The sequence below is a fragment of the Mus caroli genome, chromosome 13, assembly GCF_900094665.2.
Source record: "Mus caroli chromosome 13, CAROLI_EIJ_v1.1, whole genome shotgun sequence".
Taxonomy (NCBI): domain Eukaryota; kingdom Metazoa; phylum Chordata; class Mammalia; order Rodentia; family Muridae; genus Mus; species Mus caroli.
The window spans coordinates 20,395,644-20,423,296 of NC_034582.1; the positions used below are offsets into that span (position 1 = coordinate 20,395,644).

Consider the following 27,653-nt stretch of genomic DNA (forward strand, 5'->3'; position numbering starts at 1 on the left):
GAGCTGGAACCCCCTGGGATACAGCCCAAGAAAACCCCTGACTCAAAGCTGAGGACATTGGGGAAACCCCAGGTCAGTCAACTAGCAAACGACAGGCCTCCATAAATAACATTCAAGTGTTTCAAGTGGAAGAGAGACCAATAAATGCCCATGGGTGTACAGGGATTGAGAAGGGTAGACTCTCACTGATTTCCAGGGAAGGGGGAGGGCAAATCAAAGGAAGAGAGAAGGAGGAAGGGAGGGAGCGAGGGAGGGAGGGGGAATATTAGTAGGGAAAGAGAAGAGAGGAGAAGAGAAATGGAAAGAGCATGGATGGGAAGGAGAGAAGAGAGATAGGAAGAGAAGAAAGAAGAGTGGTTGGGAGGGGAGCAGAGAGGAGCGGAGGGGAAGGGAGAGAAGAGAGGAAAGAAAAAGAGAGGAGAGGAGAAGAGAGAGGGGATGAGAAGGGAGGGAAGGAGAGGAGACACTGATTCCAGTGCCATTCCTCAGCCCTGTGGCCTGGGGTGATCTTTGGGAAAAAAAATCGCAGAGCATCTCTAAGCCCATTTCCTGACCTGGAAATAGGGAAATGACTGTACTGGTTTCCCAAATGAGCTACTCCATGTTGAACACCTATAACAGCACCAGAGCTCAGTCAAGCTGGCTCTGGAAGTGTTGTTGTTATTGTAGTGGTTAAACAAAATGCTGCAACAGACTGCTACTGGGACTGTTCAGAAGGCCGTGGAAGAGGCTGACAAGACCTTCAGCGGGGGCAGCGTTCCCATGATTAGCAACCGCTTCGCACAGACTGGTCACCAGAGTGAACCCTGGACTTAGTCACAGTCTGAGTTCATGACTGCCGAGCTAGCCACCATCCTTGGTTATATCTGGAAGGTGAGACTGACAGTCACTGGATGAAAGCCAGCTGTTGTCAAATACCTTTAAGCTCTCCCCATGGACAAGAGAAGAATTCATGTTGGATACAGGACCAAACTGCACTGGAAAGTACTAGCTGAATACCTGCCCACGAGGCACTCACCTGCAGACAGGCTCTGAAATCGATGTGTAGTTTAGGACGGGTGTTTTTGCAAAGTTACTTGGGGCTTCGGTATTTTTTCTTCCCATACAGTAATAAAGTAGCCCAGGGTAGAACACAAATAAGGCAGAGTGCCAAGAGACACTGAAGCAGCCCTGGAGACTTCAGGACACTGCGACTGGAAACCTTCCATGCTGTAGGCAACTGCAAAGGCCACACTCACCAGAACAGCAGACTGGAAGCCAAAGCCAGTGACCCAGGGGCCGTGCACACCCAGCTCAGTCTCAAAGGAGCACGCCACTTGGCAGGTGGCCTATGCCTTTAAAGTTAGCAAATATGGGTGTAACTCTGAGCAACGTAATGAACCTTGCCAGGTCTCAACTCTTCAGCTATAAAGTAAGAGAAGTAATTGTCTCTGTGTCTCAGGGTGTTTGTGAAGTTCAAAGGGGAAGGCTAAGGAACCACAGCTTTGGACATCTTACTATTAATATTATTAACAATAATTACATTACTTGCTGGAACTAAATTCAGTGCGATGACATGTGGAAGGGTGAAACAAAGTCCTTCGTGTAAGACTGTAGCGATACGCAGAGACAGAGACTGGGTTTACTTGGAGTTCCTGGGGAGGGATGGTAGACATGGTGTGTCTGCAACAACCGTGAACAGGGTCAGTGCAGCCTGAAGCTCTCATAACGTGTTCATCTTAGCTGCTTCTGCCTCAAGTGTCACCTCTTAGGGAGAGGAGAGGGAGAGGAAGGGGGAGAATTGGATCCCTCAGAGAAGGCTGGCGCTGGTGGCCGTATGTAGGAACTATCCTGTCTTCCTGTCTGAGGAATGGAACAGTTAGATGCACTGCATGATTTACCTTTAAAGAGTGGTAATCTCAGAGGTTGGTAATAGGATGGAAGTGTTCAGGTATACCTGGAGGCTTCCTGTGTATTATAACGTCTCAAAGGTGTGTGAGAATTCTCTGTGGGGTACTGCTAAGATGTGGAACTTCAGAGAGACACTTAGCAAAGAACTCTCCATGGAAAAAGCAGTTAGTCCTGAAAGCACAGCACACTGCCCAGGAAGGTCAGCCCCCCCCCCACACACACACACACACGGAATGTGTATAGTATTGTGCTTTTGCTCTTTTTGCAGCACTGAGCATTATGTCAGCCTAGAGCCTCATATACAAGGCAAGTGTTCGACCCATGAGCTAGATCTCTGACCCTCTTTGATGGTGATGGTGGTGTCTGTTTGCTTTTCAAGAAAGGGTTTCTTTGTGTATCCCTGGCTGTCCCTGGAAGTCATTCTGTAGACTAGGCTGGCCTTCAACTCACAAAGATCTGCCTTCCTCTGTCTCCCAAGTGATGGGATTAAAGGTGTGAGCCACCACTGCCTGGCTGACCCTTTTCTTTTTATTTTATCTTTCATTTTTAGACAAAGTCACCCTAGTTAATTGTTAAGGAGGTCCTTGATCTTGCTATATAGCCCAGACAGGTCTGTAACATGCCATCCTCCTGTCTCAGTCTTTTGAGTAGCTGGAATTACAGGCCAGAACCTGACTTAACTGTTTGTTGCAGAAAAACTTAGATGGGAGGTTAGTCCTTGGTCATCTCTAGAAGCTCTTTGAACCTCAGGAAAAATTATGTTTCCATGAGATGCTGCATTTTATGAATGAAGGTGAGAGAATTTCTTCCTGGAAAACTCTATTCATGTAAATTCTCTGCCTGAACTTTTACTACAAATGCACTCACCTCACTATTCAGTAGCAAAGGTTTAAGGAGTACAGCTTAAGGAGAGAGAGGAGGGGAGACAAAGAAGACAAACTACGTCAGTATTTATTCATTTGATCTATATTGACAACTTCTCCAGAAGGAAATTGTTAAATAGCCAATTAGCACATGAAAAGATGTTCTGAGTCATTAGTCATCAGGAAAAGTGGAAATCAAAATCATAAGACATACTTCACACCCACCAGGATGGCCGCATCCAACAGACAGGCAATATCAGGATTGAGGGAGCTGCAGAGTCCCCTGCACACTGCTGGTGGGAGTGTAGACTAGGGCAGCAGACCATTGTGAGGTGCTCAAAGGTCACAGGGGCATGACTATTTCATTTCAGGATCTGTGCCCCAAGGAGAAGAAAACGTCATTTCACTTCCTGTTACCATGTCCCTTTGAGATGTCTGCACAGAAATTTGTATGCAAGGGTTCATAGTGACATTATTCATGATTGCTCAAAATGGAAGCCATGTCTGTGTCTATCATCTAATGAATGGTTGCATAAAACGAACAGTGCAAGATTATTTGAGAGGAAGGTAGAAGGCAGTGCTTACCCATCCAACAATGGGGCTAAGCCTTCCAAATAGCAGCAAAGCAAAGGAAGCCCCACGCAAAAGGCTACATTTTTCTAGGTTCTCCTGATACAAAGAGTGAAAAAACTGGGCAAATCTATAAAGACATATTCCACTATCAATGATCAAAGAAGAAAGGCAGTGAAATGCATGAACATCAAATAGACACATGGCAGCACCCAACATCATCAGTCATTAGAAACTCATTGAAAAGCACAGTGAGAGAGCACGTCACACCTGCTCGAACAGCTGCGGGGTGGTAAGGAGAAACCACTGGTGAGCATTGCTGGTAGGAATACGAAGCCGTGCGACACTTTTCAAACCATGAACCCATGAAAAAGTCTACATGAATCTTCGAGGAGTGCTGTTAATGAAGACAAAGGAAGAAACAACCCAAAGGTCCGTCAACTGACCAACGTGTAAATGAAATACATCACAGTCATACAGTGGAGATCGTTCAGCTACTAAAAGGCATGAAGTACTGTCGGATGCTGAGCCTTGGAGAAGACGTTATTGATGAAAAGCCCCCAGATGAAAAGACAAAGTAGATTTACATCAACCTGATACTGAAGTGAGTCGGTGGAAGAAGATTATGCAGTGACTGAATAGCACAGAGTTTATTTGTGGGGCACTAAAAGAGTCCTGTGTGTGTGTATGTAAGTCACAGGTCAAGTTTGGGGAAATCTGTTCTCTCCCTCCATCATGAAGGGCCAGGGATTAAACTCAACATCATTAGGATTGATCGTAAGCACCTTAACATGCTGGACCATCTCCCTGGCTCACGTGATGTATTAAAGGGTAATTTCACTGTCAGAGATAACATTGCAAACATCCAACCTGTGTATAAACTTTGTAGACCCACCTTAATGACGGATCAGCAACTGGGGAAGGTATAGTTAGAGGAATTGAAGGGACTTGGATCGGCTTAAGACACCTCAGAACCAGGTTCTCAGCACAAAGAAGATGTATTCACCCCAGAGAGACAAAAGGTCGAGAATAAGAAACAAAGACAGTAGATAGAGGAAGAGGGAGGAGGGGAAGGGATCTTTGTTTGGAGGGAGTGGTGGGGAAGACAGGCTCTGGATGGACAGGAGGAAAACATGGCAAATGGCAACTTATAAAGGTAGAAGGGGAAACGCCCATATTGGGATGAGGTCTTTAATTTTGATTGGGCATGTTAATTAGGGTAGCCAAAGTGGGGTTTTATATGCCTCAGTACAGGGGAACGCCAGGGCCAAGAAGTGGGAGTGGGGGGAGGGCATGGAGGGAGGGTATGGGGGACTTTGGGGATAGGATTGGAAATGTAAATGAAGAAAATACCTAATTTTTAAAAAAGTAAAAAAAAAAAAAAAAAAAAAAGAATATGCACCACAGGCTTGGTCACAGGCCTATCTAGTGGCGCCATCTTCTTAATTAAGCTTTCCTCTTCCAAAATGACTCCAGTTTGTGTCAGGTTGCTATAAAACTGACCTCTTGTCAACTTGACACACGCACACATCACTGTTAAACTATAACCTTTCCTTTCTTGTTGTTCGCAAGATTAATATCAATATCACAATATAAAACATATTTCAAATTTTAAAATTCCCACAGACTTAAAAAAAAAAAAGCAAACCCTTTAAAATCTCAGCCTTTTCAAAATACACAGTCTCTTTAAAATATCCAAAGTCTAATAACTCTGGGTTCCTGTAAAATCAAAAATAAATCGAGACTTTGTTCAGGAATGAAGAGCCAAGACACAATCACAGTCTGAACAAAGCAAAACTAAACCCCAGCAGGGTAAATAACACAGTGTACAATGTCTGCAGTACATTTAGGATCTTCTGGACTCCCAAGGGCTTGGCAAGTTGTACTTCTCTGTTCTGACATTCACAGAACAAAAACCTTGTTTCCTCGGCTCAGGCTAACTCCACCCACAGCTGCTGCCACCCTTGGTTGTCCATCCCACAGCACTGTCATCTCTGAAATGCTGGGTTTCCCTGCTGCAATTGGCCTGCACTTTCACCAATAGCTTCTCTTGAGCTCTCCACAAAGATCCTGACCCTGACATATGGTACCAGACCTCAGTTTCTCTCCATGACCCCTTCAAGGCTGGACCCTCAAAACCAGTTCCATTTGGGAGACTAAGGACAAGACCAAGTTTGGCTAACAGCACAAGGACAACCTTGGCCACTGCTAGACCATGGTCAGCTTCTGTGTGCTGACTGTGAGGAAAAACTTCCCAGATGATTTTGCCTCTCTGACACTGGTCTCTTCTTAATCGCAACTGATTCTTCATCCTCAGCTGACCAGTATCGATCGTTCCCACTAAGCAAAATTATCACTTTAATGGTTCTGCTTTCTTGTTGACCATAGCCAGTTCTTCAACCCTGCATAGCCTAAGCTCAAATTTTCAAACGGCCTCCATAGAGTGTTTAAGGAACTCTTAAGCATCCCTCTGAAACTGCACAAGCCCAACTCCATCATCTGCTTGCCCTCAGCATCACTAAGTTTCCACAACAGCTCATTAAGCTCTGGCTCTAAATGGCTTTTCTAGCCCAAAGCTCCAGAGTCCTTCAACAATCCTCCCCAAAACACAGGGTCAGGTCTGTCACAGTAATACTCCATACCTGATACCAGTTTCTGTCTTAGTTGGGGATTTTTATTGCTGTGATAAAGTACCCTAAACACAGCAACTTAGGGAGAAAAGGGGTTGTATTTGGTTGGTTGGTTGGTTGGTTGGTTGGTTGGTTGGTTGGTTGGTTGGGCTGTTTTGTTTTGTTTTGCTTTGTTGCTTATATTTCTATATCAGCAATTTCTTCTTGCAGGAAGTCAGGGCATCAGGGCAGGAACTCAAGCAGGACAAGAACCTAGAGACAGGAGTGGATGCAGAGGCTAGGGAAGAGTGCTGCTTACTGGCTTTCTCCTCTTGGATTGCTCAACCTGCTTTGTCTTAGCAGCCAGGACCACTAGTCCAAGGTGGCACCACCCACAGTGAGATGGGCCCTCCTACAATAACCATCATTAAGAAAATGTGCCATAGGCTTGCCCACTTGCCAATCTAATGGGGGCATCTTCTCTAGGTTCTCTCTTCCAAAATGATTCTGGTTTGTGTCAAGTTGTCCTAAAACTATGCAGCACACATGCTAAGCCTAAGCCACTGACCATCAAAGCCGTGGGTGTTGATACAGTCTTACCAACTACTGATCAAGGGCATCTAGCACACCCAACTCCATGCCTACTGCTCTAGTGAAAGGCAACCTCACTCCTTCCTGTGGCAGGAGGTCCCCAACATTTGCTTTGTCTATACTGTTGCTGCAATGACATTCAGCCTTCACATACCAGCTAGAGGAATGTCACTTCTGGTTCAACTAGCTCCATGTCTCACAAGGCTGGGTGTAATGTTGACCATCCCAGAACAAGCATCTTCCTGGCCTGCTCCCTCCCACCCAACCCTGGACTCAAAGGCTTCATTTCTCAATGTCTAGGGTGCAGTATTCTCTTTGCTTCTGTTTTTGTTTGTTTTGCTTTGTCTTTAATTTTTCTTGCTGTTGTGTTGCTTTTGGTTTGGTTCGGTTTGGTTTGAGTTTTTTGACACAGGGTCTTATGTAATCCATGCTGGCTTCTGATTTTCCATCAGCTGAGGCTGGCCTTGTATTCTGGGTCCTCCAGTCTCTACATCCCAAGTGCTACCATCGCAGATGTGTACTACCATACCCATCTCTGGACCTTTGAACTATGTCATCTCCTGCTGAAATCTCTTCATCCACCCTCCTCTCTCTCCATGCCATCCTCTCTCTTGTCTGTGCCAGCCGAATCACTATTTTTGCCTTCACCCCACATTCATCTGAGCAAGACTAATCACGATATTTTAGGGATCGTGGGGAAATCACTTTCTCCACAAGTCCTTCCTGGTTCTCATGGTCTCATCAAATGCTCTTTCGAAGGGCAGAACCCTGGGCTTCCCCTATGATAAATAGCATCTGTTGCATCAACTTGGAATTGCCTTATAACTTTTCCCGACTCACCCCAAAGCTGAGCTGTGTGCCATGAAGCATAGCCCACATGAGCAATGGAGATAAAAATAGGACCCGCAGCTCTAGGCTGCTGGGATGGTCAGGTGAGACAGCATTTGCGTAAGAAAAGCGCTGGAGCATCACAGGAATGGCACCCATGCCTGTTTAAAACATTGTGTTCCTTTGTAGATTCTAAGTCCTAAGGGACAACTTCCATTTTTTGTCACAGCTATATCGTCTGTAAATGTTACTGAGGGAAGATTTTGGTCAGTTAATTAACCAGTCAAGTGTACAGATGCCTCAAAGCTATCTCAGGCATCAGAGATCCAGGATAGGTAGTGGGTAATAAATAAAAATAGTTTCCAAACAAGATGAGAGAAGACAGAAGCAGAAGCAGAAGACAGAAGCAGAAGCAGTTACACTGGGCTGTTCTTGGTGAAGCATGCCTGTGGCCCTACCACACTAGAGGTGGAGGCTGGAAGATCATGGGTTCAAGACCAATCCTGTCTACATAGTGAGTTTAAGGTCAATATGGACTATAAGTAACTCTGTCTCCAAAATTTTTGTTTTTAAGAAGAAAATAAAATAAATAGAGGTGGCTTTTTAAATTAGTAGAGAAAAGTGTGGCTTGTTGGTTTATACCTGTAATCCCAGTACTGGTGAGTCTGTCACCACAAGAAAGCCAGCCTGAGTTACTTCATGAGTTCCAGACCAGCCTGGGAAACAGTGAGAAATATTATCCCTAAATAAATGATAACTAATAAATAAATAGCAAGGCAATAACTTGTTTACAATGAAATTTGGATCATTTCCATTAGACTTTTGAAAAAAAAAAACAAAAAACCTGAAGTGAGAATCCATTCACAGCATAAACAAAAGTAGTTCCATGGGCAGCTAGGTTCAGAAAAGAAAACAAAAATTTTTAAAGTCAAAACACAAGAAAGCAAAACTCTGGGCTGGCAAGATGGCTCAGTGGTTAAGAGCACTGACTGCTCTTCCGAAGGCCCTAAGTTCAAATCCCAGCAACCACATGGTGGCTCACAACCATTTGTAATGAGATCTGATGTCCTCTTCTGGTGTGTCTTAAGACAGCTACAGTGTACATAGATATAATAATAAATAAATCTTTGGCCAGGAGCAAGCAGGACTGAAGCAAATGGGACCCAAGTGAGTGGGGCCGGAGCCAGCAGGGCCAGGAGTGAGCAAAGGTCCTGAGTTCTATTCCCAGCAACCACATGCTGGCTCACAACCATCTGTACAGCTACAGTGTATTCATATACATAAATAAATAAATCTAGGAAGGAAGGAAGGAAGGAAGGAAGGAAGGAAGGAAGGAAGGAAGGAAGGAAGGAAGAAGATGGAAAGCAAGCAAAGCTCCCTATCTGACCTGGGGCAGCTGCGAGAGCTATGCTCTTTCATCAGTGTGGGAAGATGCTCTCTTGGAACAGTGAGTCAGGAAGCAGCCTCACAGTGGTACTGCCTCTTGAAGTCCCAGGCTGAGCAGGGCACCTGGCTTCTCTGGACTTTATTTCCACACCAGTAAATGCAGATTCTTACTCTGGGGATGATGGTCTAGCCTATAATACCTGTACTCTGGAGGCTGAGGCAGGAGTTGAATATAAGGCTAGCCTGAACTACACAAAGAGAGCTTGTCTCAAATAAATAAACTAACTAAATAAATAAATAAATAACATTTAAAAGGAGGTATGTTATGAGGACTAAATGATATAATGCTTGTATATCACAGATTTTATGGAATACCTAACTGCATATGTTTTTAGAGGTTTATATTAAAAAGATGACAGCCAATTATATCTCAGAGGTAAGGGCTTTAGCGTTTTCCCTTTTAACTGTAGGTTCTAATAACTCTGCAATGGCATGCTCTGTTTTTAAAAATAAAATGGAAAACAAGCTATTTTTAAGTTTAAAATACTTAAAAATCTCACCACTGGGGAATATTTTTGGTCATACAAAAATATCCATGATCTACTATTAAGAATTTTCTAAGCAGGATAATTTAGATTATGAAAATATTTATTATTCCTGTATCGATAACCTCAAGGGAAGAATGAAAAACTTGCAGTAGCCACAGCCCCTGTCTCAGGTCTGTGTTACATGTGATTTTGACTTTATTTCTTGTCATCTTCTGTTTCCTAAATTCTTCACAAAGATGTGATTCTTAGCAATTACAGGGGGAAGTATTTTTTTTTAAAAAAAGGAGAAAACAGTAGGATTTTTAACAAGATCAAACAGAGCTTTTCATCTCAAACATAGGGGAAGAAAGGATTGTTCCAGATGAAAAGGTAAAAAGAATAAAGTGAGTCCCAGCTAAGGTCCTATATTTTTCTTGGCAAGAGAAGGCAAGGGAGAGAATGGTTTAGGCTTTGGAACAGTTGTAAGAAATGAAAAGGTCTAATTAGAGATTTTTTTTCTTTTAAGGGAGCACAGATGAAGGCCTTCTGAGTTGAAAACCTAACTAACCTCATAGTGTGAACAAGAGCCATGTGCTCCCAGCATGCATCAGCACAAGGCTGGGAATAGGGAGTTTCATCTAAGGCTGATGAGAGACCACACAGGAAACACCACACACAGCACATCTGGAGGGCTTGCCGTCAGAACACTGGCAGTGGTTCTCATCTGACTTGACTTTCAGAGAGTTGGCAGATGCCAGCCACACACACACATGGCCATACTTGTAATCCTAGTCCTCAAGAGGCTGCCGCAGGAGAATTATGATTATGTCTGGATTATGTAATGAGACCCTGAGTCAAACAAATAAACAAGCAAATAAAACAAACAATAAAGATGGAAGAACAGACTAGCATAGACGGATGTTATAGTTGACCATAGCATGGTATCTCCAAAGGGTTATGTATTAAATCCTTGGTCCTATCACCAATCACACTATTGAGAGACGGTGGAGTCTTTAATACATGGGGGCTAGCGGGATGTGTGTGAGGTGCCAGGTATCAAACTCAGAGTATTGTGATTTGAATGTGCAATGTCCCCATCTGTTCATGGTTCCAACACTTGGTCCTCAGCCGATGGACATGTTTTAGGTCTTAGAAGCTTTAAGGGTGAAAGCTTGCTGATGGAAGTAGGTCTGAGTGAGTGGGTCAGGGGGAGTGGGCTTTAATATTTGAGAGCAGGTCCCACATCCTATCCACTCTGCTTCTTAACTGTAGTTACCATATGATCATCCACCTCCTGTAACCAAGTCCTTCAATGATAGACTGTATCTCTTCAAACTGTGAGCCAAAATAAAAACCATCCCCTCCCCCCTTAAATTGCTTTGTGTCAGGTCTTTGGTCACAGCAATAAGAAAAGTAACTAACACACCAGACAAGCACCCCACCATGGAGCTACACCCTAGGCCTCATGTAGGCTTTTAGATTGTGGGGAGTGTGTCGTTGAAGAGACTGTGAGACCCAAACTTCTTTCTTCCTCTCTTTTGCTTTCCAGCTATCTGATACACAGGCTTGCTCTGGGAACGTGCTCCCACCATATGCCGCGCATTATCACAGGCCCAAATGCAATACAACTCAGCATGGACCTGGGTCTGTAAAACTAAAATCCAAAATAGTCCTTTCCTTTTTACAAGCTAATTATCTCAAGTATAGTGGCGAAAAGATAACAAACTCAGCTGGAACTGGTTATTGATTAACCTTTTTGGCAACAAAATACATGGAGTTTTTAAGAATGCAACCAACCCAGGCAAATGAAGTGAACTCTCCTCCCAGGATTTACCTGGAGCTGCCCTTGGTTGACATTTTAGCCAACACTATCTGGTAGATATGACATTACCCATCTTACCAACCAGACTGGGAGTGATCAAACTCAATAATATTTTACTACTTGGTTAAATATGTCTCCATTAGGAAGATTTCAATGTGTCCACAGTCACTCAAAGGCATCCCAAAGACATTCTCAGGCTTTGTCCTTGTTCTCAATGTCGTGATCCCTGGGCATGTCACTACTCTAACTTATTCTATTCATTTCATTGCCAAAGGAAATCACTGAGAAGAACTGGACCTGCATCGTTCAGTATGTTGCATGGAACAGCTCCATTCTCCTGATCCTTGCCTCCTCTGGGTTGCTGACTCTGGGTTATGATGTAAGACTTCTCTTTTGCCCACTCTGCCAAGGATGCAATTATACCAGATGTTAGTAGCTTCAGATGCAAAATGTAAATTAAAAAAAAAAAAAAAAGCTTGAATAGGGAGGAACTACCTGCCGAGTGCAGAGCAGCCACTCTGTGTTAGCTGGTATTTGATCTAACTTGTCAGGCTTTCCTCAAGGGCATTTCATTCTGGCACTATCTTAACAATATGTTAAGATAACATATTGTTAACAATAAGATGCTAATGCTATCTTAACAATATAACCACTGCCCAGGCAACTTAGACAGCAAAGGTTTATTCCTTCATGATGCTTAATATTCTAATCCAAGATCAAGGCTTCAGATGGACAGGACAATATCCTTCCCCCCCCTCCCATCTTGTTTAAGTTCATAGCTGAGACCCCTGTATACAGAGACAGAAGAACTAGAGAAAAACACTCAAATGAACTTAATATAAGCCCTACAGGACACAAGGGTTTTCAGGAATGAAAACTCTTTGTTCTAAAACAGAGAAACCAAAAAAAAAAAAGAAAGAAAAAAGAAAAAAAATAAAAATAAACAAAGAAAAAAAAACAAAACAAAACAAAATAAAATAAAACAGAGAAACCTGTGCATACTTATGCTATGGACTGATGAAGAGCTGAACAGAGAGGTGATTGGGTAAGAGAAGTCTGATTTACACTGGGAGCTGGGGTAGCTGAGTGTTGAGTTTCTCTGTGTCTGTAAAAAAATAAGAGCATTCAGACTGGAGAGATGGCTCAGTGGTTAAGAGCACTGACTGCTCTTCCAGAGGTCCTGAGTTCAATTCCCAGCAACCACACGGTGGCTCACAGCCATTTGTAATAGGATCTGATGCCCTCTTCTGGTTTGTCTGAAGACAGCTACAGTATATTCCTATAAATAAAATAAATAGATCTTCCTTATAAATAGAAGAACATTCCTTCTTGTGCAGAGAATGGACTTCTCAGCGGGGGTTTTATGTTGGCTTTGGAGAAGGATAAAACCAACCCAGTTCACCTTTGTTGTTGCTGATTTTATTTTTCAGTACTGAGGGGCTGTAGCTAGAGCTTTCGTACAAGCCGGGCAGTCCCTGTCACAGGCTATTTTCCCAGCCAGAACTCATCTTCCTCAGACTGAGCTGTTTCCTTAAATACCACAGTGCCATATTTTGGCATTGCATGAACTGAAACACATCACAGCGGATTCTGTGAGGGCTCCCTTCTTGCCCTCAGCTGCCCTACTTCCTGGTGTATGCTTTTAAAGATGGAGCTCTCTGGCATATCCTTATACAAGGACACTAACTGCATTAGATCAGGGACCCGGTCTTAGGACTTCATTTACCTTTACTTTCATATTCCAGATATAGCTATAACTAGGGGACTAGAGCTTTCAGTATGACATGAAGAATGTCAACCAACGAATGTGCCCAGCACTTCCTTCTATGGCACACCCACATCAACTCTATGACTACTACCATTCACCTGGGTCATGTGTCTTCTTAAAGCTTTCAGGGAGCAGACCTCATGCTCAAGTTTTGTCCACTACAATGCTGGAATTCTGTCCAGACCTACTTATAAGGGGCAATTGGTTTTTTTTTTAAATCAATTTACTTATTTTATGTATATGAGTACACTGTGGCTATACAGATGGTTATGAGCCTTCATGTGGTTGTTGGGAATCAAATTTTGGGACCTCTACTTGCTCTGGTCAGCCCAAAAATTTATTGATTATTATATATGAATACACTGTAGCTGTCTTCAGACACACCAGAAGAAGGCATCAGATCTCATTTACGATAGTTGTGAACCACCATGTGGTTGCTGGGATTTGAATTCAGGATCTTCGGAAGAGCAATCAGTGTCAGTGCTCTTACCCTTTGAGCCATCTTGCCAGCCATGTTGTTTGTTTGTTTGGTTGGTTTTTGGTTTTGGATTTTTGTTGTTGTTGTTGTTGTTTTCGGTTTTTTTTTCTTTTTTTTTTTTTTTTACAAGTCCCATCTTTATTCACTTCTTCCTAAAATAAGTAAGGTAACATTCACTTTAGGGAAGAGACAGAGAACCAACCACAAAATCAAATGACATTTGCTTCCAAAATGTAATTGCCACTACTGCAGAATGTATCTCTCTTGCTGTCATGGTCCTGGATGTTCCACACTTAACTGGTGCTTCTCACAGAACTGCTGGGGCTTCACTTAGTGGTTAACAGAGTCTCAGTCTCAACTGTAACAAACAAAGTAAAGAGAAAGGAGCTGCACTGACTACTACCAGCATCTTCTTAGCATGGCTAACGCTCCCTTCCCTGTGTATCCTATGTGTGAGCTTCAGATGCTTTCTTCAGAGTGGTCAAGGATCAGGGACTGAAGGTACCTTTCAACATCAGATACATCTTGCTCTTGAGTTTCCATGGTAACTCTGCCCTGTAACTTGAAGATTTCCTTCTCCACATTTGTTTGCTGACCACCAATAAGGGGTCTGCGATGTTTACTCAAGTTGTTGGCTTTCTTCAAGAATGTGTCACACGTATCTTCAGCATTTTCAAGCTTGTTTTCATGATCTGTCTGTAAAATCTTCATTTGCTGCTGTTATAAAACCGAGGTGTTCTTCTTGGCCCCTTGTGCTGCCCACCTCATCTAGCCACTTCTAGTACAGAGACCCATACCTTTCACAGTACACAGACTCAAGCTCCTGCCTTGACTTCTGCTGAGCTTTCAGAATACCCTGGAGGCTTTCATTCAGGTTTCTGAAAGAGGCATTTACATCCTTTTCAAACTGCTTCCTCTTTTCCATAAGAAACTGAGTAACATCACCTTAGAAATCCTGCATCCTCTTCTGAACAGGCTCCCTGGCCTCTTGCACATCTGAATCTGAGCAATGACTGCCCATCTCACTGGTACCAACTACTGGATTGTCCGCAGGGTTGACTGCATCTCGGTTCTTGGAGTCTTCTGATGGAGGGTCCTATCTACCCTCGGGCACTTGGCACTTTACTTCATGGCCTTCTGTTCCTTGCTTGACATGGCTGGAACCTTCCTGGGTCAGACAGAACTCCATTCAGGGTGGGCACGGCTATTTGGGGCAATTGTAAAAATTATAGAAATAGTGTGAGCTCTTTTGTTAAAATAACCATGATTGAAAATTAAATTTGTAAATGTAGAAATGAATAAATAAGATTTAAAACAATGCTACATAATGTCTGACACCCATCAGTCTCCACTTACTACACTGGAACCTAAAAACCAAGAGATGGATATTCCTGTTTCTCACACAAAAGTGCGCCTTCATTAGCATTAATATTGTATTGTAAAGTGCAATGGTAGAGACACCATCAAGTGGTGAGCTACTGTACACCCAGTACAGTAACCCTACCCAGATTTGTGTTCAGCAAGGCTGGGTTACTTTGAAATTAATGGAGAGAGTATGCATTCTGTAAACATCAGTCCACACTGCAAATCAGGGCCCCTGGTCAGAACTCCTTTAGTGTTCATCAGCATGTCACTCTGAGTCTGTATTGTCATCAGAATCCAGGGCTGGGTGCCCAGTGAATGCTGAAAGGATGGTGGGGAGAAAAGACTAATGCAGGGTTGAAGAGGCTGAGAGCGACAACAGGAGGATGCTGGAAGGGTGGGGCATCACTCCTGCCCGCACCTTTCCAACCACACAGCCTGCAGCCTCAGCTGTGCTGTTTCCTCTGCTGTAGCTTTCTCATGTTGGCTCCTGCACATTGTGCAAAAGAGCACAATGTGGTCCAGCGACTGTGTGCTTCCTATTTCTGAACTCTGTTGCTTCATCGCATTTCAAAAGAGGTGTAAATTTTACAATCCGGTTCATTCCATTAGAGATAGCGATGTGGCAATGCCCACTGCAGAATCTGTATTTACCATACACGACTATTTACTACTAGATCCAGAGGAAGGTAGGCAGGGCGGGGTCACTCTGTGGCAAGGTGGCCTTCACCACAAGTTCCGTTCCCATGTGCCCTCTTTCCAGTGCTATGCAGAAAAGAGAACTAGATTGTGCCCTCCAAGATGGCTACTGTGCACAGAAGACCAGTGGAAATTATGCTCAGAAACTGCCAAAGCCAATGCTGGAAATAGCTACCACCAAAATATTGTATGAGTGCTTATGGGCAGTATTTTCTCAGAGCATTTGTAATGTATATGTCTGTCTATTAAGCATTTTACAGTTTTCAGGGCTAGGAACGTGGCTCAGTGGTAGAATACTCACCTAGCATGCATAAAGCTCTAGTTTTTATCCCCATCATTGAAAACAATGTATATATGTATGTGTGTGTATGTATGTATATATGTGTGTATATATATACATATATATAACTATATACATATATGTACATGTAGGCATATGTGTATATTAAACAGCTTTTGGTTTTGTTGTTTTCTTTTTTTTTTAAGGAGATTTTGTTATGTAGCCAAGGCTAGCCTAAAAACTCAATGTGTAGCCCAGGCTGTCCTTGAACACATGACAATCCTCCTGCTTCAGCCCCCTAAGTGTTGGGATTATAGACATGAGCCACTATAAGCAGCCAAAATAGATTTTGAAACAGGGTCTCACTGTGTAGCCCAGGACAGCCTCACACTCAAGATTCACTTACCACAGTCTGCCAGCTGGTGGAAATGCAGGTTTGTGCTACTACACTTGGCCTAGTTCCCTTTTGTTACATCAAAATGGGGGAATAACTAGGAAAATCAAAAGTGAGGCAGAATCCCCAAACAACAGCAAGGGGTGGAAAGAAAATGGCAGAGAAGAGTGTATTATCACTACAAACACGTTTAGAATTCGTTAGTAAGCTGCTTTCAATGGCACCCTTTCTTGGGAGAAATATCTTTGTCAATAAAATTGGAGGTTCCTAGTCCCATGTTTGGCAGACAAAATCATGTCAACTCATGTGCTGAATGATGGATTAGAAGAGAACATGTCTGTTCAGCCCTCTTGCACTGGGACCTGGGGTGGCACAATGTATGTCCTCTGTATCCTATATGCATGCTCTGATTCTTAGACAGTAGATAGATAGATAGATAGATAGATAGATAGATAGATAGATAAGATACTTGTGAGACTGGAGAACTGCTCCCATGGTTAAACACTTGCCAGCAAATTCTGTGTGTGAGAATGGGAATTTAGATCCCCAGAAACCCATGTAAATGCCATGTGGGTGTGGTGGCCTGACTGTGATTTCAGCCTCAGAAGGTAGAGACGGGAAAGTCCCAGAGCAACCTGGCTCCCAACAGTAGACGTATCCACAAGCTCTGGGTTTCCCTGAGAGCCTGGGTTTGACTGAAAGACCTTTCCCCAGTGAGTAAGGTGGAGGAGCCAACAAGGATGATTCCCTACACCAATCTCTGCTATCCACATGCACACACACATACATCTGTACACATGGACACACATATACACATGTGCATGCAACACACACACACACACATACACACACACTGGAGAAAGAAATATACTTGAAATGCAAACTGAACATGGGAAGTCTTTTCTTGTTATTCTTCCCCAAAGCAATATGACATTCGCATAGCATTTTTGTTACTCAGTGTTATAAGTGACTTAGGGATGGTTATGCCTTAGAGAAGCTGGTGCTGGTTATATGTGATTAATATATAGAAGCCATGAGCACTCATGGGTTTTGGTTTCCCAGAAGGTCCAGGATCCAGTTACTGTGGACACTGAGGATGACCAGTCAGAAGTACATCTTTCCACTGGGACTCTCTGTAATGATATACCTTTCACACAAGGTTGGACAGTGTAATCAAGTTTACTGCATGTAAAGAATGTTACCAACCCTCCTGACCTATGCTTTGGTAGCCACTGCTCTCTTAGATGTCATTCCTCCTTGATGTGACCCTCCTAAGTGTCTGGTGATCCTCAGAGAATGTCTGAGAACTGATGGCTTATTCATCTGGAAAATGTCCAAAATGTCTGTGAAGACTGATTGGCATCAGGCCTCCAGTGAGCGTCTCAAATAGTCTTTGTCTTATAGGCCTCACACTAGAGTGGGTAGACTGCCTTATGAACTGAGAGATGAGACCTGGACTTTTGGGTCCAGTGTCATGGCTAGGCTATGAGACTTAGTTCCAAGACTGCAGGGATCAGCAAAGAAAGTAGGAAATTTGAGACCCCAGAACCAAGCATGAAGCCCTGCGCCCCGAGCTGTGCCTGCTCTGACATGGAATGCCTGTCCTTCAGGCTTTGCACCTGAATTTATTTTCCTTTCATGTAGATGGAATGGTTCCGTCATGTCTGTAGGAAACCTCTACAGTTGTAGTCACTAGCCCTGGGAAATGTACCAGCTCATTTCAATGACACTGCCACATGACATGTACCCTGTCACCCAGTTAGTTTCCTTGTCCTGAATGTCCTATCAGTAAAATGAGTTTCCTTCCTTACCTCAGAAGAAGCTGGAAAATCAAGGACTATGCATCCCTGAGTCCTTAGGAAAGCATGCTCCATTATCCTCTTTAATATTATCGTCATACCTAGGACCCAGGAGTGCACCATCAAATGCAAGATCCACGTTTTCCCAAGAGGGTTTCAGGACCTAGAGACTGACATCAACAGGAGGGTGTTTGCCTTGTATGCAGGCATGAGGCCGTGGGTCAACCCCGAGCACAACAAAAAACAAACAAAAACCCAAACAAATTATTTGGGCTAGCACAGTGGTGCAATCCTGTACTCTCAGCATTTAAGGAGGCTGAGGCAGGAAGATTGCTATAAGTTCAAGGCTAGCCTGGTCTATCCAGACAATACTAATTCAGCCAGAAGTACAAGGTAGGACCCTGTATTTAAAGCCAAAACGAAACCAAGCAGAAAGTATTTCTCTTCTAAGGCAGGCCTTGTCAACACACCCCTTCACAGCCATCCAGTCAGAACAAGAACTGCCCAGGCCTGTCTTCAGATGAGATCTGCAGTCTACACAAGTCACTTTAGCACAAAGTCTTTATCAGATACCACCCAGTGAGAGACAAGCTTTCAGTGCCATTCCAAGAACAACTGGCACTCAGCACCCTGGTTCTAACATCAGGGAAGTTGTGCCAGCCTATAAATAACAGCCCTCAGCCACAGAGTGCTGCCGGAAGCAGGCTGTTTGGCATCGACATGGGGTCATATCTCAATTGTGCAGCATCGAGTACAAAGACTGGCTGCACATCGGCCCAGCCACTGCCTCCTTCTCTTCATCCAAGAGGTTTGAAGCCTTCCCCTCTTTTTGCAGTACTCTATAAGAATCTCTGGGTAACCCCAGAAAATGCAGCCACCCTTATAGGCTGTGGACGCCACCTCCTGAGCTTGCCCCCAAGAGCATGAGAGCTTAGGAACAGTGGCTAAGTGATGTGGGTCTCTGCCGGACCTCTCTCCTTCACCTCGGATGCTTTGTGACACCCCAACCCTCCTCACCCCCTCGGGGTGCTCCTGCAACAAGTCTCTAGGATGTTAGAAAGTGCGCAACTGGTGTCTGACAAGTCCCTGCTGGAGGCACACCACCTCCTCTCCATGCATGCCAGCTCCTTCTTCTCCTGCTTTCCTTGTTTATTTCTTGGCAGAACCTAATCCTCAGGAAGCCGCCCAATCTACTCCAACAAACCTTACTCTAAGGTTTCCTGAAAAGCACTGAGGCCCTCCCGAGCAGACACGCGGAGGAGTGTCTCGCACCTTCCAGGGACAACAACCTCCCCTCCGCCCCTGGCACTGCAAAAAGTGAGGCTTATAGCCAGGTTTAAAACCCTCGGGTGTTGTGTTTTATAAAAAGATAAGAAGAGGAGGGATATGTTTAGTGGAGGTGCACTCAGGTTTGGGTGGAGGTGGGGGCTCTAAGGCATCCCTTCCCCGAGGGACCAGCAACAAAGTATGGGGAGGGGAGATGAGAGAGTAGAGGAGTAGGGGCCGGCCAGGAGCACAGTGGGAGGGGGGGTGGAATGCGGAGAAACGGAGAGCAGGATCAAGAAGACAGAGCAAGAGCAAGTAAGCAAGAGAGGAGGGGGCAAGCAGCCCCTGTTTAGTGTGTCAGGCACACCTGACTGTTGCCAGGTAACTGTGGGACGGAGCCTAAACAAGTAGCTAACTTCAGGTACCTCAGGGATTTGGGGAGAATTCTAAACTCTAGTCAATCCATATGGCTATGATGGCTTACATTTGTGATCCCTGTCCTTGGAAGACTGAGGCAGGAGGCTTCCATCCTAGTCTATTTAGTGGGTTTCAGGCCATCCTAGGAATGAGAACATGTCTGAAAGAAAGAAAGAAAGAAAGAAAGAAAGAAAGAAAGAAAGAAAGAAAGACAGAAAGAAAGAAAGAAAGAAAGAAAGAAAGAGAAAGAAAGAAAGAAAGAAAAAGAAAGAGAGAAAGAGAGAAAGAGAGGAAAAGAAAAGAAAAGGAAAGAAAAGAAAAGAAAAGAAAAGAAAAGAGAAAAGAAATCTACAATAGCAATACCTCCCACCTTGTGATGGTGTTGTTAGAGTTTTGATTTTTGCAGTCTTGGTTTCTACCGCCTTCTGCCCTCTCCCACTTTACAACGCAGTGGCCTTTCCTTCTTGTTTTTTGTTTTTAAATCCCTCCTGCCTCAGCGCCCCCGGCTGTTCTTAGGTTTACACCCTTGTTTATGAACCTGGGTTCAGTGCGCTCAGCTGTTTGTGGCCTCCTGGAGGATGGGTGGCACTCCTCAGTCTACACACAGGACACGCTTCGCTTCTCGGAAGCAGAGGTTTTGTTTCCGCAGAGCTGAAACCACCTTTGTTGTGTTGATTCCTGTCAGCTGTCAGAAATCAGAGGCCACCCTTGGAAGGAGCCTGGGGCAGGGCCAGAGCGGCAGCCACACGGCAAAGGCTTCAGCAGAATAAAGTTTTCCATAGCAACCTGAGCTCATATTTAAAAGGAGAATTTTCTTCTAAATGGTAGAAGTGAAAATAGACTCCCTCCTGCGCCTAACCTGAGGACAAGGAGAGCAAGAGAGGAAGTAACAAGGCCTGGCAGGGATCTAACCAGCTGGCACTGTGTCCACACTTCCCCACCACCCCATTCCCTCCTCTCTTCCCTCTCCATCCCCTCTCCCACCCCTCCCCTTCCTCCCTCCCCTCCCCATTTCCCTCTCCTATCCCTCCCCTTCCTCCCTCCCCTCCCCCTTTCCCTCTCCCTTCTCTCTCCCCCTTCCTCAGTTAGTTCGTTCTTTTGTTAGTGTAATTCGAAGCAGCATCTTTCTTTGCTAAAGTTGCTGGCTGGCACAGGAAGAGCGGGAGAACAGAGCAACTGTCCACCCCACCAGCCTGGTGGATTGGCACTGACTCTATTTTCTGAGAGGAGACCAGCTTTTGTTGCTCTGCTTCTTAGAAGCTACAAACTTGCTGCCTTCCTAAGGCAAGGCAGGGGATATTAAGAGGCCAGAGTCAGGGGTCACGGGCCTCTTTCCTCAGGGCTAGGCCTTCATAATGCTGGGACACAGTCTCTTTAGTTTGGTGTTTAGCCTTTCATTGCTGCTTTCTTTTTATTTTGTTCTGTTTTTCAAACCAGCCTCATGTATCCCAGGTTGGCCTAGAACACTGTTGTGTAGTTGAGATAACCTGATACTTTTGAGTGCTGGGATTACAGCGGTACAGCTACCCCAAGGCGCCTGGTTTATGTGTGCTGGGTATTGATTGTCCAGGGCTTCTCCAGCTGAGCCACATCTGAAGCCTTCACCACTGTCCCCTTCAGCCTAACAATGCACAAGGTCAGGGAGAATGGGGGTTTCTCGGTCTGCAATGCTCTGTTTTCTCCAAAGCACCCCGCCTTCTCAGCTGTCTGCATGGGGCTGGATGTAGCAGGTTTAGGGCTCATCCAATAAGCAGGAAGCCCAAGAGTGACAGCTTGAGTGTGGCAGGAGGGGTGGGTGTTGTCTACAGCATCCTCCTCTGCCCACAGCAATGACAGGCACGGAGAACTGGGGATTCTGAAGTGGCGGCTCTTTCAAATAAAGGAGTGTTTCGAGACCTCCTCCAACAGAATCTTTGAAATAACCAGATGCAATGTGTTTCTCTTTCAAAAGAGGAATATTGTTTTCTTCCGTGGGATCTGGGTGTGGGGTGGGGTGCTGTTATGCTGTTACATTTATTTTTTATTCGTGTGTGCATGTGTGTGTGTGTGTGTGTGAGAGAGAGAGAGAGAGAGAGAGAGAGAGAGAGCGCTATGGGTGAGCAGTGCTTTGGGAAACCAAGAGAGAGTGTTGGATCTCCTGGAGCTGGAACTACAAGGGGAACCACTCTGTGTGGGTGCTGGGGACAAACCTGGGTCCTCCTGTGCGAGCAGGATGACCTTAACTGCTGCACCACCTCTCAAGGCCCTTCTTTGGAGTCTTTGAAAAACTTTTCCTTCAGGTTATTGTTCTGTCCTCAGCATGTCACTTAGTGACTGAGAGGTCAGTAAGATGCAAATATTGAGGAAAGGTCGCACAAGTCACACAAGGAAGATGTTTCCTTGCGCTGGTGAAGTGGCTTAAGAGATAACAGTGCTTGCTGCCTACAGTGAGGACCTGGGCTTCATCCCCAGGACCCACGTGGTGGTGGAAGGAGAGAACCGACTCTGACAGTTGCCCTTTGACCTCCGTGCAAACACTTTGGTCCCCTCCCACCACCCATACCTTACCTGTCCCTGCACAAGCAAAGACATACATGTAAACAAAAATTAGAGTTTTCAAAGTATTATTATGTTCAAATCCTTAATTCTGAATTCTTGTGTCTTTGCTTCTCAGTGAAGGAAGTTTGGGGTTTGGGGAGATTTCAGATCTGTGATTTTTCAATTATGGATGTTCAATCTGTGGGCAGAAATGAAATTACTAAGCCCAAATCTGCAGACCCTCATGTCTTCAGGGCTCCTGATGTCACTTTCTGGCCTGCAGAGCGCACTGGGCATCCTCCTGCCCAGTGTAAGGGCTGCAGTAATATCTGTAAGTGTCTCATTTTTGTTATTGTTGTTGTTGGTTTGTTTGGTTTTGTTGTTGTTGTTGTGTTTGTTTGTTTTTTGTTTTGATTTGGTTTTGGTTTTTCGAGACAGGGTTTATCTGTAGTCCTGGCTGTCCTGGAACTCACTCTGTAGACCAGGCTGGCACGGGGAAACAATGTATCAAAACAAAATAAAACAACTTCCTCTCCCGCCACCACCCCCCACAAAAAAGAAACAACCCACAAACGAAAAGTCGCTAACCACTCACTCCAAACAATCAAACCCTGAGCCCACAGCTCTGAGGTCACCGACCATATCCAATGTCAGTCTTTCCTGAGGGGCTTTTATGGGTTGTTCTCCTTTCTAGGGAACAAATAGATTTGTTCAATGAGCAATCGCCTTGTAATCTTACTGAAGAAAATCCATTGTTGACCAAAAAAGAAAAAGGAAGGAAGGAAGTATATTCAGGAGAAAATGTGGGTGATCATGGCCTGGCAACAGAGACTTAGGTTCCCCCAAACTGCATATACAATGTGAAAGCAATATCATAAAGTTTTTATAGTAACGGAATCAAGAAAGATATACATCAAGACACTTTGAATTCTTTGGTGGGATCAATCGTCATGGAGACAGGTTTACAACCAAGTGGAGAAGCATCAGCTCCAGCCTCAAATACTATGTGATGACTCTTTGCTTTTGGACTGGGAGAAGCCAAAGATCTGCTCAGTTAATACATTCCTAAGGAAAACAAGTGCTTCGTATGTACCTTCCAATGATTCTCCTAGTGCTCACAAAGGCTCTAGGTCAGGAAGAGAGACGGCAACAAATGGCTATTAAGAGGACTGAAGATGGCCCAAGATAATTTGACTCTGGACCTGCTATATTCCAAACTCTCCACAATAATTGAAGCTCTAATCTGCCGAAAGTCCAGATACCCTGAAGTTGGAACAATAAGCAAGAAGCCTGAAAGGCCTGGGGAGGGCTGTTATCATCTCTTTGAATCACTGGCACAGCCGTACTGTTGGTGGCCATGATCACAGCCCTTTGCAATTAGACACATCGTATGTGTATCTTTACTGACAAAGTCACCCAAAGAAAAGGTTATTTCTAGCTTTGCCATCGTTTCAGTATTCCCCCGTGATTCCAGCTACTCCACAGTTTCAGTTCCTCTCTCCTACCTTGTTCTTCTTTCTACTTCTTTTACATCTCTTTAGTTCAGCTTCTTTCCCCTGTTCTTAAGTTGGTAAATCTGAAAAAAAAAAAATTGTTGAAAAAATTGCTGGAGAGATGGCTCAGCAGTTAAGAGCACTGGCTGCTCTTGTAGAGGACCTGGGTTTGGTTCCCTGCAGCCACACAGGAACTTACAACTATCCTTAAGTCTAGTTCCAGGGAATCTGATGCCCTCTTCTGATCTCCATAGGTACTAGGCATGCACATGGCATTTATACATAATACGGGCAAAATACATGTGCACACATATACACACACATGCACAAAATATACATAATTACACACTGAGATTACTGCAACCTAATTCTTCATACCAAAAAATAATAATCTTTGGTAATATTCCTGGTCATGCATAGATACACCAAGCACAAATACTTTTACCTCAGAGCTTCCCACTGCACCTAAGCTCTGGTAGATATATCATTATTATTTTCCAAATGAATGAATGAGTGAATGAATGAATGAATGAATGAATGCAAGAAGGAAGCAGTTTCTCAGGGCAAGAGGCAGGCCTTGCACAATTGCCATCAGACTTACATAACAGGAAGAGTTTAGAGTACCCAAATGTTGCCCATCTCTAAGCTTATGGCTTTGTGAAGGTCTACAGTAAGACTTATGATGTGACCAATCAGCCTTTGGTCCAGAAGACTGAGGTGCATCCTCACATTGATTGGAAGCAAATTATGTTATTCTCCTCTTAAACTGCTTTTACTGTTGTCTGCCTCACCGAGAAGCTTGGGCTTCTGCTTTCCCTTTCAGATGTATCCCTTCCTTCTTAGTCACAGCTCCCTCTGCACAAAGAAGTGACGAATGTCTGAGACGATAAAGGGCAATTACTTCAATCTGATCACTGCATGTTGGATACATGTATTTAAATGTCACTGTGCACTCCATAAAATACATAATTGCAATATGTCAAGTATGATAAAAAGTGTATTGAAAAATAAGAGTGATTAGCACTGTGGGTTGGGGATATGGTTCTGAGCAGCTAAAATGCTTACCACGCAAGCATGGGGGCCAGAGTACAGCTCCCTAAACCCTCGCAACTGGGTTTCTGCCCTGAAAAGGCAAACCCATGGGATCCCCAGAGAAAGGTGGCTAGAGAAACTAGCCATGTAACTGAGAGATGCTGGCTTAAAAGGAAAAGTGGAAGATTTCTAACATCAAATTTAGGTTTCCAAACATGTACACACACACTCACCACAGAGCGACAGGAAAAAAATGAAACACATAAAATAAATAAATAATGTCAGTTTGGGTCCTCAACCTGCCACAGTCTAGAATCACCTGGGAAGAGAGCCCCAATGCAGGCCTATCTAGATCGGGTTGGCGCATGGTCATGCCTGTGACAGTTCTTCCTGATTGTGTTAAGTTAGGTGGGAAGGCCACCGCTATAGGTGGTGCTGTTCCTCTGGTTTGGGTCTTGGACTGTGTACTGGTGGAGAGGAAGGAGCCTGAACAAAAGCAAGCATACATGCCTTCATTCTCTCTCTGCTCTTCACAGTGGCTGTGAAGTCCAGCCTTGACTTCCTGGAGATGATGGCCTGCATGCACAATGATCATTCCTCCCTTAGGGCTACTTTTGTCGAGTGTTCAACAAAAACAAGCACACTCCTGAATCTCTCTCCTTCCCATCTCCCTGTCCCTTCCTCTCTGCTTCCTGGGCCACGGAGATGTGGCCCAAGCAGCTGCCTCGTACTCCTGCTGCCTTGCAGCCAGTAATCACAATACCCTCCCTGCTGTGATGAACTATAACTCACAAACCATGAACCCAGACATGCCTCCCCTCTCTGACTTTGCCTTTTATCTGGTATTTTGGTCGAAGCAATGAAAAAAAAATGTAACTAATTCAGGGCTTCATGAAAGAGATAGCTCTTGAACTAAGCTCCAAAGATAAGTAGACATTTCCCAAGTTGGGAGACCAGACCAGAGGGGCCTTCTGAGTAAGGAAGTCATGTGAGCAAAGACTTGCAATGGGGAGCTGAAAACTAAGCCCATTACCCTTATTTATTCCTTACAGATATTCTGGTCAGCATGGTGTAGTACTGAAGGATGTGGACTCTGAGGCCTGGATCAAATGTCAGCCTCTGTATCACTTACCAGACTCAAGATTTGGGCAAGCCACTTTACTCTTTGGACCTTAAATTGCAGATAATAATTATACCTCTATATAGGCTTGGTGTAAAAATTCCAGAAACCAATAAGTTTAGAACTATATGCAGCATTATATAGATGTTAGCTATTACTTACACATGTTCTTTTTCCATTTTGCCCACTTGGGGATTTTTATATAAATTCAATCATACTATTTGTGTTGTGTAAGATTTCTTAGTTTGTATAATATTCAGGAAATTCTTACATATAAATACATTATCTAATTCCGTTAACTTTTCTCCTCACCTAATCATCAAACATGCACAGCTTCTTTCTCAGGTGATTGTAAAATCTGGAGACAAAGGCTGTATTTTCTGTATCTCTGCATTCAAGAGAGTCTTCGTAGCATCTGTCCTGATTTTGTTAGCTATTTTTAAGACATCTCAATTGGAGCGAAGGAGACTAGAGGAGAGATGATTTGGATATAAAATATCTCCCATGGGCTCATGTGTTTGAGTAGTTGGTCTCCATCTGGTAATACCATTTGGGGGGATTGTGAGGCCTTTAGGAAGTGTGTCTTCAGAGGAAGACGTGGATCAGTGAGTCCGGTTATGAGATATACACCAGCTGTTCCCTCTGCTTCCTCACAGCTGATACAACACTCTCTCACTGCTGATACAGCATACTCAGCTGCCACAAATATAAGCCATTCCCAACCATGGCTTCTGACCTCCTCTGGGATGAACTGTATCCTCTTGAACTGTGAGAGCCAAAATGGACATTTCCTCCTTCACCGTGTTTCTGTCCTTGTCTCTGCCTGATATCACATTCTATTATGGCAGCAAGAAAAGTAACCGACCTGAGCACTGAGGGTTACTGAGACTTTATATAGGACATGTGTCTTAGTCACTGTTCTACTGCTGTGAGGAGACAACATGCCCCGGCAACGCTTATAAAAGAAAGCATTTCCTCGAGGCGGGCTTACAGTTTCAGAGATTTACTCCATTATCATCATGGCAGGAAGCATGGGGGGGGGGCATGCAGGTAGACGTGGTGCTGGAGAGGTAGCTGAGAGTTCGTATCAAGATCTACAAGCAGCAGGAAGAGAGAGTCACTGGGCCTGGCCTAGGCTTTTGAAACTTCAAAGCCTACCCTCTAATCCTTTCAAATAATGCTGTGCCCTGAGCATTCAAATAGATGAGCATATGGGAGTCTTTTTACCAAAACCACCACAGCGTAGGGAAGGTGCATTCTCCATCCCCATAGGGACTTTGAAATGTGCTCTAAGATGCCCCATGGGGCTTTTAGGTGGGATGATTAGAACAGAAACTTACTGTGCACTGTTGTCTTAGAGTTTTATTTCTGTGAAGAGACACCACGCTCACAGCAACACTTCTAAAAGAAAACTTTTAACTGGGGCTGGCTTACAGTTCAGAAATCCCTCAGCCCATTTTCCTCACAGCGCAAAGCAGGGTGGCATGCAGGCGGATGTGGTGCTGGAGAGGTAGCTGAGAGTTCTACATCTGGATTGGCAGGCAGCAGGAAGAGAGAGACACTGGGCCTGGCTTGGACCTTTGAGACCTCAAAGCCCACCCCTGTGACACACTTCATCCCACAAATTCACACGTACTCCATCAAGGCCATACTTCCTAGTAGGGCCACTCCCCATGGGCCTATTGGGGTCATTTGTATTCAAACCACTACAACTTGTGTGATCCTGATTTAGTTAAATTATTCTACTTAATCCTCAAGACAAGCCCACCACGTGAGCACAGTTGTTTGCTGGGCCTGTCATGACAGTATACCATGAACTAGGTGGGTTACAACAGTGGTACTCACTACTGCATAGTTCTAGAGCCTGGAAACCAGAGGTCAAGTGTCGTTAGAGATGATGCCTTCTAAGGGATGAGAGAGAAAGCCCACTCATGCCTCTTCC

General features: G+C 44.3%; 1 protein-coding gene and 1 pseudogene across 2 annotated transcripts in view; one reads left to right on the forward strand and one right to left on the reverse strand.

The window, feature by feature from the left end:
- Positions 1 to 27,653, forward strand: part of Ripor2 (RHO family interacting cell polarization regulator 2) — a 224,789-nt gene that overhangs the window by 77,099 nt on the left and 120,037 nt on the right. The window lies entirely within an intron of this gene.
- LOC110307916 lies at positions 13,691 to 14,487 on the reverse strand (annotated as a pseudogene).